The sequence below is a fragment of the Sturnira hondurensis genome, unplaced genomic scaffold (assembly GCF_014824575.4).
Source record: "Sturnira hondurensis isolate 20B ecotype Veracruz unplaced genomic scaffold, ASM1482457v3 Scaffold0009719, whole genome shotgun sequence".
Taxonomy (NCBI): domain Eukaryota; kingdom Metazoa; phylum Chordata; class Mammalia; order Chiroptera; family Phyllostomidae; genus Sturnira; species Sturnira hondurensis.
In genome coordinates, this window is record NW_028082350.1 from 15,352,324 (window position 1) to 15,366,162 (window position 13,839).

The 13,839-nt window shown below is 46.8% G+C and overlaps 1 protein-coding gene across 2 annotated transcripts in view; it reads left to right on the plus strand.

Moving 5' to 3' along the window:
- The first annotated feature begins 322 nt into the window (after positions 1 to 322).
- Positions 323 to 13,839, plus strand: part of PDS5B (PDS5 cohesin associated factor B) — a 140,552-nt gene continuing 127,035 nt past the window's right edge. For both annotated transcript variants that reach the window (XM_037057639.1, XM_037057640.1), the window contains exon 1: positions 323 to 454. The gene's annotated coding sequence lies outside the window, so the exon portion shown is untranslated. The remainder of the gene's footprint in view (positions 455 to 13,839) is intronic.

Sequence of the window (13,839 nt, forward strand, 5' to 3'; positions counted from 1 at the left end):
TTAGAGAAAGGTGACAATCTTTGAGGCTTTCGACAAAAGACAGGTGAGCCGAACAGGCAGAGAATGCACTTCAGAGGGTGGTTTCTCACGGACCTGGGCCGCAGCAGCAGCGCCTTAACCCTGTGGCAGCGTGCGCGCGCCTCGGGGCGGGGCAGCGCGGAGTCGCGCGCGCGCACGCGCGCGGCGGCGCGAAGAGCGGCGAGCGACGGGGGTGTCGGGTCGGCAGGGGGCGCTGCGCCCCCACGCCGCGCTCTGCCTGCCCCCGGGTGCCGTCGGCGGCGGTTCGATTGGAGCAGCCGCCGAAGAGCGCTTGGCGCCATTTTGAAGCGAAAGGGAGGAGGAACGGCCGGGCTGGCTGCGGAAGGGGAGGGGGGAGGAGGCGATTGGATGCGGCGGCGGCGGCGGATCCCGGAGAGCAGCGGAGTGAGAGGAGTAGGGAGTCGGGCCCCCGGAGGTAGGAAACAATTCAGTTAACGGAAAGGAAAAGTCTCTCTTTTCTGGTCGCCGCGTTCCATTTTCCAGCGCCCGCCACCGCGGCTGTGTCGGGCGGAGCTCCGCGCCGCCCGTCTGCCAGTGGAGCCGAGCCTCCCGGCTTTGGAGACTGCAGCCGCCGGCTACCTAGCGGCAGCCCGGGCCCAGGGCGGCGGGGCGCGGGCCGGGGGCGTGGGCTGGGTTGAGCAGTGGGGGTGGGGAGGCCCCGCGGCCAGCGCGCGCCCTCCACGCCGCGGGCCCCGCCGCAGCCTTGGCAAATTAAACTTGCCGCCCTCGGCCCCGGCCGCGGCGCCCGCTGCGGCGAGGGCGGCGGGCGGTGACCTTGCGTGCGGGCCGGGGTCCGCGCCTGGCCGCCCCTCCCCCAGCGCCCCGGCCGGGCGGCCGGCGGCTGTTTCCCCGGCGGCAGGCGGGCGGCGCGGCGCTCCTGTTGAATCCTCGCGCTGGCGGGTTCCCCCCTTCCGGGCGGTGTGCGGGGCCTCGGGCTGCCTCGCGCCCTCCGGCGGGCCCCCGCGCGCCTCGCCCGCGCCGCCCAGCCAGTGCTCAGGGCGAAGAAAAAGCGCTGTGCGGTGACATTTTCACGCGGTTCCCTGCCAGAGGGCGGATAAAGCGCGCTCGCCGCGCCTCTCGGCTCCGGTGTTAAAGGAGCCTGAGGACCGAGTGGGGCCCGAGCCCCGCACTGGGGAGGTGTACCAAGCGGCGACTGGGTGCGCGCTCTCCTCTGGGAAGCCTCGGAGTCGGAGCGGCTGGGAACACGGTGTGTGTGCCATTGTAGTGAACGGTTTTGCACTCTTAGAGCTCCGTGACACTCGAAAAGTTTGTGGTCGAGAGGAAAACCTTGTTGTTGCGGCTGCCGCTGACTTTTGGCGCAAGAGCCACGCTCGGGAGCGGGACAGTTATTCAGGAGCACGAATTTGAGCCCCGAAGCGCCTCGGCTAGTCGTTGTCAGCGGTGCGCGCGCCTGCGCCCCTCCGCTCCGAGCGGGTCTCCGGGCTCCCGGCCGCTCCGCGGACGCTTTTAGCGTTTCCAGTTTCCAGCAGCGGGGTCCCCTCCCCCCTTTTTTACTTGGAAGAATGTACTGCGAGCGTTCTTCTCACACTGTTGTAAAGTAATGGATGGTCACTGCTATCCTGAATCGCCCTGCCCTGTTGTTGGTAGTTTCGGAAGCTTGGGACATAGCCCCTAATTCCAGGTGGGGTCTGCTGCCTGGAGTGAGTTGGGAGCGTTCTACCGCCGAATAGCCGCTACGTGCTCAAGCGTGTTCATAAATGAGACAAACTGCAGATAAATCGTGACTTTTTGAAACTTGAAGGGTAACGTAATCATTGCTTTCAATTCGTACATGTTCCAAAATAGAGCATTTTCTGTATTAACTCATGCATTAGTCAAATAAAATAATTAAAAATAGAAAAGTATTAAGCAAAATCAGGCTGGAAAGGATGCTTCTTAGCTATGCAGAGCTTCTTGTGTCAGGGATGTGATTGTGTCAGGGGTGTGAGCATTTTTCGAGACAGTAAAATGAGAACGCATGTGGGGTGGGCAGGTCAGGGTGTGGAGTGGTTAACCTGTGTCTGGAGATAGGCAGGTGAAGGTTTCAGCTGCGGACTTCTTATGTTAAAGATAGACTTATTCTTAAAAACATGGTATCTTAAGTCAGAACATTATTCATTCCAAATAAGCCTACAGGTATACCCTGCACGTAGAAAAGGGGAACTTCAGCTTCTCTTTGGTCACTTATGTAGCTGGAGTAGTAGTAGGGTTTTTTTGCGTTTTTTATGGTTTAATAATTACCCTCTCCTTAGCTGGGTTTTACTTGAAGGTGTACGTTGTTAAATGACAGTGTAGTGTTTGTGTTGGCCTTTTCTTAAGAAGCACTTTTGTTCGGTGGCCGAGTGGTCTAAGGCGCTGGATTAAGAAGCACTTTTGTGCCCCCTTTTTTATTTTCTCCCTTTTTGTTGAAGTTGATTCTTTTTGTATTAACTTTGTTTTCATAGCAGCTTTTGTTCATTTCGGCAGGTTTTATTCCTGATTGGTTATGACTTTCTTCTCCCTCCATTGCCCCAAGAATTGAAGGAAGTAATGGGGGGATGATACTGATTAATACTGATGATACTGATTGTCGTAGTCATAAGACGGTTTGCACTGGGCTTGTTTGACTTGTAGTTCTACTAAGTTGGCTGTTGGATAAAGTTACTGTAATTTTTAAATTTTATTTAAAGTTGCCCTGTAGCATTAACAGTGACAAAGAGTAACATTTTTGAGGGCTAGGTTTAGTAATAATTTGTTAAGCCTAAAATAAAGTGAAACGTGTATTAGACAGGCTTTGCCTGCTAAAGAGTGCAATGGTAGAATCTACCCAAAGGTTTGGGAGGAGGGGAGTGTTTTAGGAGGTCGTGTTCTTTCTGTCGCTTGCAGAATTAGCGTGGTCTTTGACTTCCTGGGTACCACTTTTTCTGATCATGTGTTCCTAGAACTGATAGGAGTGCCCTGTGATTTGGCTTGGGTAGCAGGGACTGTATTTAGTTTACACTAGAAGAGAGTAAATTCGTATTTCCCTTGTTAATGTTAGATAGGTACAAGGAAAATCTCCAACTCACTCATCATATACATGAGAAATTAGGTTCAGTTTGTAACTTAATTGATCTATTTAAAGTCACAGTCATATTTATCGGGTGGCATTGGGGAAGCCCTTAGATCTCCTGGGAACATAGGTCTCCATTGTTTTATTTAGGGTTTAAGCGATATTTAAAATGATTGCTAGGTTGCTGTATTGTGCCTTTCCTTCTCCCCTTTTCATTCATTCAGCCAAGAAATAAAGTTCCAAGGTTCTACGGTTGACCATCTGTTTCCGAGTCTGGTTCTAATAATTTCTGCTCCGGATTCAGTCCATTAAGTTGTTTCAGAGATAATCTCTCGCATGTCTCTGCCTCCTGCAGCTGCTTGCTCTTCATTGTGTAACATTACTCGACAGGACATTTATTTGTTCTGTGTAAAAGTTACAAACCAGAGGGTTTGGAAAAGATAGTATTGAAAAAAGATAGTATTGAATTTTACTTTGTTATAAGATGTATGTGGCATATGAGGTTTTTTTTAAAACACAAGTTACTACACAACTCATTTGTCACTTCCAATTACAATAGGTAACTGGTTTAAATATATTTGTTTGGGAATGCTAAAAATTAGAAAAGTAGTTTAAAGATAAATCCAGTACTTTCTGTGAGCATCTGTAAGCCCACTGGGGGTTTAAACTGGCGGCAGTTTGCACTTGGGACCCCTGGGTCTCGGAGGCCAGCGCTCCTTCACAGCGCACTGTCAGGAAGCGTCTGGTCAGAACCATCCTCCCCTGTGCAGGGAAAGGATGTAAAGCCCTTCTCAACAAGTAGTTCAAAACGAAGGGTAAGTTTGCTACTTCAAGACTGTAACTATTTTAATTGGCAGGGGTGATCGTGGACAGTGAGAATATCATAGGTTAAACTCAGATGAGTAAAACTTGGTTGTTTAAAATAAATCTTAAAGCCATTGATTGGAGATATGTAAAAATATCTGGAGTAGTTACTGTGCGCTAATGGTTAGACATAAACAGTAAGTAGTACTTAGATATACTTGATTCAGCCAAGAGCAGCGGAGGAAAGACTGAAGCAGGAGGATGTTTTGAGGCATCTTTGAGAGGCCTGTGACCTCGAAGTACTGCACTGACCTCCCTCTCCCTTGGACAGAGAATGTTCTGGACAGATCCCGTTACAACGAACACGTGTTGAGCTTCCACAGACACACAGCACCCAGGCTGAGCGGCTGCCCCAGGGAAGTGCGGAGCGGTGGTCGGCCACCTGCACCGCTGAGAGCCGAGGAGAACCGGAGCAGGGTCCCTGCTGTGGTGGGGTCTAGAGGGGCTGCATTTTTTTTCTCACTGTGAGAGAGTGAAATTGGCCATGACTTGATACAAAACTGATTGGGGGGTGTCATAACCACAACCATTCTCTCTAGCAGGGAGTGCTTAGGGCCTGAATGACCCCAGGCTTGTGGCTCCCTGGGCATTGTAGGGATTCTTTCTGTCTTCTTTCATATCAGGGTTTTAGAGAAGTGAAGAGGTTTTAAGGAAAAGCCCCATATGTCCAAAAATATAACCCTGAACTCTGTCAAGGCCTTTCAGTTAGCCTTCGGATACTGGGTAGGCGTGGGGGTTGGATAGTCGGTGGTAAAGGTTTAGGGGATAGAGCACATTCAAGAATTTTGCATTTTAAATTATAATATCATAAAAAATTCTAATGATACAGAAAAGTAGAAATTAAAGAACTACGTTTCTTACTTTAAAAGGTAACTCACTATTAACTGTTTCCAGAAAGTTAACTTTTTCAAAAAATTTTATACAAATTGTACTGTATTGTACTGGTTACTTTTTTTAACTGCAGTTTACTGGTTTTGAATAGTTTTAAAAAAGCTGTTTTTCATAGCTTTTTAAATATTGGTATATATAGATCAACATAATTTTAAAATGATTAGAATAATTTGTTATATGGAAGTACCATAACTTTTATTTTGGCCCCTTTTGAGTGATAATTTAGGTTGTAACAATTTACAGTAGCCACCACTATACGAGTATGCCTGTTATATGCACACTGGTATTGGACTTCATTAAACTTTATGCTTTTTGCCAATTTGATATGTGACATTTATATCTTGTTTTGGGTTTGCATTTCTTTGATTATGAGCGATGTTAAACATTTTTTAAAATATGCTTACTGGGCAGTGGAACCTTGCAGCACATACAGGGTTGACCAAAAAGTTCTTTATGACTTTTCCATAATAATAAAAGACACGTTCGTTTTCACCAAGAACTTGATTGATTTGGCTATTTTGAATACGTCAGCTGTCTCCTGTTGTTGACTTCTAGTAGGTAGAGGCCAGGGCTGTTGCTAAACATCTTCCCATGCATAAGACAGCTCCACAGCAAAGGATTATCTGGCCAAAATATCAACAGTACCTAGAAACTTCACCAACTGCTTACGATATGTTTGATCAGTCACAGCACCTTCTCCATACAGTGCACAAATCCTTTTTTTTTTTTGCATTTCAGTTGTGTTTTTACCATTCTTGAAATAAAGCATTATATGCCGGAAATGTACTTCTTCCATCTTCAATATTAAAATGGGTGCACAAAAGTTCACCAATTTAGATAAGTTTTTTTAAATGCACACTCATATGACAGCTGTCACAATACAGTCTAACAAAATTGTTTTTAATGATGTTAAAGATAACTGAGTGCTACTGGAGCCATCTTATGGAAAAAGGTAATGGACTTTTTGGCCAACCCAGGACTTCAGATTGAGTTGCTTACTTTCTTTGTGTCCCATAGGGAGGTGGGACTTTTAGTAGTGAGTAAGGTTTTGGAGTCCATGGCCCTTGGGGGGAGCAGTGTTCTAAATGGAGAGGCTACTGTGCTAGGCTGTGGACAACCAAGGATCAGCAGGAGGCTACGGAAGGCCCTTTGGTCCTCACAGAAGATGTATAAGGACAGGGAGCCTGGCGAGTCACCCCTAGCTCCCATTCCACCGGTCCACTATCCAAATTGCCCCTCCTGCCCTCAGTTGTCATTTCATTTTTATTTGTGTTGTCATTTGGTTTGCTCCTCTTCCCTGGCAGGGTGGCAACCTTGACCTTGGTATTTCAGTTCCTTCAGAGGCAAGGGACACTTAGTTTTTCTTTCTAATCAGGGACGTCGACTTTTCTTCATACTCATCAAAGGGAGCAATTCTTTTTTTTTTAATTTTAAAAGATTTTATTTATTTGTCTTTTATACAGGAAGGGAAGGAGAGAGGGAGAAAAATATCAATGTATGGTTGCTTCTTGTGAGTCCCCTGCTAGGAACTGGCCTGCAACCCAGACATGTGGCCTGACTGGGAATCAAACCGCGATCGTGTGGTTCGCAGGCCCGCGCTCAATCCACTGAGCTACACCAGCCAGGCCGGGAGCAATTCTTTAAAAAACTTTTTTTATTGATTTGAGAGAGAGGGAACAGCAATTTGTTGTTCCACTTATTTGTATATTCATTGGTTGATTCTTGTATGTGCCCTGACTGGGGATTAAACCCACGACTTTGGTGTATAGGGATAATGCTTTAACCAACTGAGCTGGTGGGCCAGGCTCAGAGCATTTCTTATTTCTAGCATTCTTTCTGTCTGTCTTCTGATCTTCAGTAGTTGATGAGTTGGTAGTCTGAGCCCTGCATGCTGGACTGCACAGAGATCTGGGGGTGCTGGCTTCACGAGACTGGTATCTCGTGGGTAGCGGTGAGGGATGTTGCTAATAAACACCCTCCAGTGTTTAGGAAAGCCCTCCACAACAAGAAATTACCTGGCCCAGAATGTCAACAGTGCAGAAGCTGAGAAAGCCTAGTCCCAGCAGAACCAGTCCAGGAAACCCGCTGCAGTTAGGCCCGGCTCAGACTCGCTAGGGAGGCTCCGCACAGCCATGGTTAGGCCCGGCTCAGCCGTGGGTAGGCCCGGCTCAGCCGAGGTTAGGCCCCGCGCAGCCGCAGTTGGCCCCGCGCAGCCGCAGCCGCAGTTGGCCCCCGCGCAGCCGCAGTTGGCCCCGCCCGGTAGCGCTAGGCCCACCCCCCGACTACAGGAGCAGTTGTGAAGCTGCTGTCAAGAAGCAGCGGCCTTTGTGTAATCGTGTGCTCAAAATGGCTGTGGTCTCATGCTCAGGGTGGTAAGTGTTGAAATGTAACCCTTGAGTATTTTCTTTTCCTCTTTGGTACCTTTCTTTTCAGCTTTTGACCTCTTCTCTGCCTGTATGGTGTGACAGACACAATTAGGTTAAGGCTTTGCAGTTCTGCGTGGAGTTCAGAGGGCCACTGGCATTTAAGATCTGAACCGTAGTGGGAGCGTTCGAATATCATGGCATTTCATATGATGCGTGATACGCCAAGGCCCTTTCTAAGGAAGGCAAAAGAACGTGGCGGTTAAGCTTATAGACTACTTAAGAGTCGAGACTGTGTGGGACAGGATGTCTCCACAGTCAGCTAGCTGAGTCACCGTAGGCAAATGACGTAATCTTGTCAAGCATCTGTTTCTTAATTTTTACAGTGGGGATAATAACAGATATCCCATTTTGAAAGACAGATTTATTGATATATTTCGCATAGTGTAGTTAATTTATTGAAAGTGTATAATTCATTGTTTTCTAGAACATGCACAGGTTGGTATAGCCATCACCACAAATTGATTGTAGAACATTTTTGTCTTCCGTAATTACGAAACCCCGAACCTATTAACTCTCGCTTCCCATCACCCCTTATCTCACTAGGTAAGCCAGGCCAAATGCTGTATGTGCTGAATAAAAAGCAATTATAACTCAGGGCAGGGAGACTCTCTATGACAAAGTTCTTTCATACTGCTTTAGAGAAGGCAGAGGCGGACAGTGGTTTGTTGAACGGACATTTGCGTGCTATACCATGCAAAACCGTTGGGCTCAGAGTTACAAAGATGAAAGAGTTCCTTCAATCAAGAGCTGCATATTCAAGGTACTGGTATTATAAAATACCAGTTTTAAGTATGAAACAAGGCAGAATATAATGCTTTCAGGAAGGTGTTAACAAATACTTGAAATGAAAGTTTGATCAAAAGAGATTATGTTAGGCTAAGTGCAAGAACCACAAAAAACTTTTAGAAGGAGGGACCATTTTGGCCAAGTATTAGATGATAAATATGGGACTTTGGCTTATGGGAGCTGTGCTTTTTGAGGTAGTGGTAGTAGCATCATTGACACCTTTTTGCTGCCTTTTGCTGCTGTCAAATGATTGGTTTATTCCCACACCCTTCTTTAATGTTGCTAATCTGTTGTGAACTTGGAAAATTATCTAAATTCTTGGTGAGAATTTAGCTCTTATTAACTAAGCTCTTGGTGAGAGCCTGATGTCTATGAGAAGAGGGTGTGGATGGGTGGCCTTCTGCTGGCACTTTGAGTTGCCTTTTTGGTTTATAGAATAAATAATCCCTAGATAAATTAGGCTCATATAAACAATTTCCTCTCCAAGGCTTGTACTGACAGCTGTATCCCCCACCTCTTTCCACATTTCCTGTCTTCTTTTATTGGCATACTGTTGGGCACAGTAGCTCCAGTGCAGTGGGTCCAGAAACTGAGCTGCCTTCCTGTACCATTTACCCTCATCCGTGGTTAATAGCACGTAACTTTCTAAGTTGTAAAGGATGACCAGATTTTTTACCTATCAGAAACCTGGGGGGTCAGTTTGACCTCTCATCTCCTTTCCTTCTCATATCACATGAGCTGCCAAATTCTGTTGGATTTTACAGTATTCTCAGGTTTTTCTGTTTACACTATATACAATGCCCCAAAAGTAAAAATTGAAAAGAGAAACAAAATACAATGAAAAGTCTGTCCATCTGCCTAGTTCCAAGATTCCTACAGTAGTTTACTAACTACTGATTTCTTACCTATTCTTCTGGGATTTAAAAAAGTGCAGCCAGTTAAAATGTGTTTCGTTTACTTTACTTCTCCCTCCACCTCCATTTTATACTAATTCTGGAAACTTTAACTGTTCTGTCCTTTACTTTTTTCACGTAACAACATTCCTTTGAGATTCTTTCCGTGTCATTATGTGAGTAAGTGCTAGTGCGTGCTTGCTCTGTCAACAGCCGCAGTGTTCGTCTCTACTTACGTGGAGATGTGATTTAAGGAGCCCATTGGAGGGAAGTGCCATTGTTTCTAGTTCTTACTTTTATAAAAATGCTGCATTGGCACCTTGTACGTGTATCATTCATTGTCAAATATTGCCATGTATGCACATGCAGGTATGTCTGCAGGATAAATTGCTGGGAGTGGAATTGGTGGGTTACAGAATTTAGCAGGTGTACTACTGTTGATACCTATTGTCAAATTGTCCTTCATGGAGATTGTGAAATCTCCTGATATATGTATATACGAGAATATTTGTTTCCCCATACCTTTCCAACACAGTGTGTAATAACACCTTCTGGATTTTTGCCAACCCAATAGATACAGGATGGTCTCATGGTGTAGCTTTAATTTACATTTCTATTATGAGTGAAACTGAGTATCTTTTCAACCGTTTAAGAGCTATTTCTGTTTTTTTATTTCTGTGAACTGCCTGACCTTAATTTTTACCCATTTTCCTGTCAGTTTGGGGATTCTTTTTTTTATTTTTTAAATATATTTTATTGATTATGCCATTACAGTTGTCCCATTTCCCCTCCTTTATTCCCCTCTACCCCGCACACCCCTCCCGCACCATTCCCCCCTTTCGTTTATGTCCATGTGTCACAAGTTCTTTAGATTCTATATTTCCATTACTATTCTTGCCCCCCCCCCCCGTCTATTTTATACCTACCGTCTGTGGTACTTATTCTCTGTACCTTCTTCCCCCTTCTCCTCCTCCCACTCCCCTGTTGCTAACCCTCCATGTGATCTCCATTTCTATGGTTCCGCTCCTGATCTAGCTGTTCTCTTAGTTTGCTTTTGTTTTAGGTGTGGTTGTTAATAACTGTGAGTTTGCTGTCCTTTCACTGTTCATATTTTTTATCGTCTTTTTCTTTTATTTTTTTTTTTAAGATTTTATTCATTCATCTTTAGAAGGGAAGGGAAGGAGAGCAGGAGAGAAATATCAATGTATGGTTGCCTCTCATGTGTTCCCTGCTGGGAACTGGCCTGCAACCCAGGCATGTGCCCTGACTGGGAATGGAACGGTGATACTCTGGTTCGAAGCCTGCACTCAATCCACTGAGCTACACCAGCCAGGGCTTATCTTCTTTTTCTTAGATAAGTCCCTTCATGGAATAAGGGCTTGGTGATGATGAACTCCTTGAATTTGACCTTATCTGAGAAGCACTTTATCTGCCCTTTCATTCTAAATGAAAGCTTTGCTGGAGAGAGTCATCTTGGATATAGGTCTTTGGACTTCATGACTTGGAATACTTCTTTCCAGCCCCTTCTTGCCTGTAAGGTCTCTTTTGAGAAATCCGCTGACAGTCTGATGGGAACTCCTTTATAGGTGACTGTCCCCTTCTCTCTTGCTGCTTCTAGGATTCTCTTCTTCATTTTAGTCTTGGGTAATGTAATTAAGATGTGCCTTGGTGTGTTCCTCCTTGGGTCCACCTTCTTTGGGACTCTCTGAGCTTCCTGGATTTCCTGGAAGCCTGTCTCCTTTGCCAGATTGGGGAAGTTCTCCTTTATTATTTGTTCAAATAAGTTTTCCACTTGTGGCTGTTCCTCTTCCCCTTCTGGTACCCCTGTAATTTGGATATTGGAACGTTTAAAGATGTCTTGGAGGTTCCTAAGCCTCTCCTCATTTTTTTGAATTCTTGTCTCTTTATTGTTTTCTGTTTGGTCATTTTTTTCTTTCTGGTCCACTCCCTTGATTTGAGTCCCAGTTTCCTTCCCATCACTATTGGTTCCCTGTGTATTTCCCTTCATTTCACTTAGTGTAACCTTCATTTGTTCATCTAATTTGTGACTAAAATCAACCAGTTCTGTGAGCATCCTGATCACCCGTATTTTGAACTGTGCATCTGATAGGTTGGCTGTCTCTTGGTTGCTTAGAAGTATAGGCTCTGGGGCTTTGAGCTGTTCTTCTTGAGCCATAATGTTTGGTCTGCTTGCGCCTGTCACGTATGAGGGGCGCAGAGCCTTAGGTGTTCACCAGGGTTGGGTGACTGGGTCGCTGGGTTGTGATGCTGTATGTTGGGGCGGGGTCAGAGAGGGGCAATGGCGTTTGTTCTGCTCGCTCTCAGATTTCGATCCCCTCTGCTGCTTCCCGCAAGCAAATTGGGCCCTTCTGGTGCTGGTTCCCAGGTGTGGGGGCCTGTGCACCCTCCAGGACCCTGTGGGTCTCTCCAACGAACTCTCTGTGAGCCTGGGAGCTTCTCCTGGCACCTCGACCCCTGAAAGTTTTTCCAGTTGGTGCTTTCAGGCTCCAATTCCCATTGCTGAGGCCCTAGCCTGTGCGGTCTGTCTCACTGCTCGCTCCTTCGCTTGGTTTATCTGCGTGTGAATGTGTGACCTCAGTCAGCCAGCTGCCTTGTGCCCTCACTGGGTCCACTCATTGCCACTTTGTGCCTGGGATCTGCCAACTGCCGCCTGTGGTCCTGGGTCGGTCTTGCCACTTTTTCCTGCGCCACCCCCTCTCCGCCAGCCGCTGACTCTGCCCCTCTTACCGGTCTGGATGAATGGTTTGTTGTTGTCGTACTTCTGTACAGTTCAGTTTTGTGTCTGTTTTGGTTGTGTTTTTGTTACTCAGTCTTTGTTGTCTTTAAACTTGGTTGTGCGAGGAGGCACAGTGTTTCCACCTATGCCTCCATCTTGGCCAGATAGATTCTTAAATTCCTGTTCAGTGTATGTGCCATTGGGTGGTTTGCTAGAAGTGAGCATGGCTTGCTCCTTCTGCAGGTCCTTCTGACAGGTCTCTGCTTCCAGCTGCACTCCCTGCTAGGCTCGCCCCCCACTGCTCACAGAGGTGGTTCTGAGAGCTCATTTTCATGTGTCATTTCCTGGCTCACACAGCTATTCAGTGGTGCTTTCCTACTCTCATCCAGATACCTTGGCATCAGCATGGTACCTGTCTACCTTTTCCTTCCTCGTGGGGTCTCTGCACTTTGAAAGCACGCGCCTGCTCCTAGCTCCCTGTTGGGGGAGACCCTTAGTCTCTGTCCCATTGCACGTGTCACTCCTCTTCTGTGATGGCCCGCATATCCAGAGTCCTGCTTTTCATCCTACACCTCACCGCATGGCTGTCCTGAAACTCGACTCTTCCGTCAGGGGCCGGGGTGCCCTTTGTTCTCCATGGGACCTGCACCGTCTTTGTAAGGGAGACCCTCTCCTCATGGGTGTTGTGACACAAGGACTGTGTTTCCTTGTTAGCCTCGTTAGGGCACGAGCTCATAGTTATTTTAGAACCCCAGCCTAGTACTGGGCACATAGTAGGCGACAGAGATGCACATCTGGATGCGCCAAGTGCGTGTACGTTGTGAGCCGGTTGTTGCAGTAGGGGGATCAGCACACAGCCCCTCACTCACGTCTTACCGCTTGGCGTTCGTGTGTGTGGTAAAGACTTGGACGTCTCTCTCGGCAGCTGTCAGGCATGCAGTACAGTACTGTTGGCTGCGGTCGCCGTGCCGAGCATCAGGGCCCAGCCGTTACTCGTATAACCGCGGGTTGCCCTCCTTGACAAAATCTCCCCATTTCTCCTACCCCACACCACCATGGCAACGACCGCCTCACTCAGTGTTTGTATGAGTTCGACTTTCTTAGATTCCACAGTGTGAGATCACACAGTGTTTGTCTTTCATTTTATTGCTCTTGGCGTCATGCCCTCAAGGTTACTTAACGTTGTCACAAAGGGCTGAGTAGCATTTCATTGCAGGTGTACGTCGCATCTTCTCTGCCCTTTCATCAGTCAGCGGGCATCTCCGAGTCTTGGTTCCCATGGCTAATGCTGCAGTGAACGTGGGGTGCAGATATATCGAGTCCCGTTTTCAAGTGATGCGCCCTTCATTTCCAGCATTTTATTTAGCTGTTTTTTAAAAACCTTTCTTTAATCCTCACCTGAGGACATGCTTATATTGATTTTAGAGAGATAGGAAAGGAGGGAGCGAAACATCGATGTGAGAGAGAGACAGCAGTCAGTCCCAGACAGGGGTGGAATTTGTAACCTAGGCATGTGCCCTGACTGGGAATAGAACCTTCAACTTTTCCGTTTACAGGACCATGCTCCAATCAAGTGAGCCACACCCGCCAGGGCTTTAAAAACTAATTCCATTTATTTGTTGAGATTTCCCATTGTGACCATGTTTTCATAAGGTCTGTGACCAGATTTATAGTATTTGCTTTAAACTCCCTGCTTGTTAATTCCCTTGTATGAATAAAAGACTATTTCATAGTCTTTTTCTGTTGACTGCTTTTTTCACCCTTGACCATAGGGCATTTTTTTTGCTTCTTTTCAGGTCTAGAAAGTCCTTATTGTAGAGTGGACATTGTGGATGATTCATCACCTTCAAGTTTTCTTTATTCTTGTCATAGTTAAGTCACTGGCTGGTCTCCTGGAACCTGGGAAGGCTCGATCTTACTCATCAGGATGGGTCTGCAGAAAGCCTGGGCTGTTTTCTGAGTTGTTGCAAGTTGGTCAGGCTTGGACTCCAGGCTCATGGCCACTTTGCGGTGGGCAGCAGTGGAAATTGCGGCTGAGTTATTCCAGGCAGCCTGGAACCTTCCCTGAGCACGTGAAGCCCAGGGGCCGGTGCAGCGTCCTGGGCTTTTGTGTAAGCTTTGGAGCCCTCCCCTCCTGTGGGCTGCTCCTTTCCTGAATTCCCCCTCTGACTC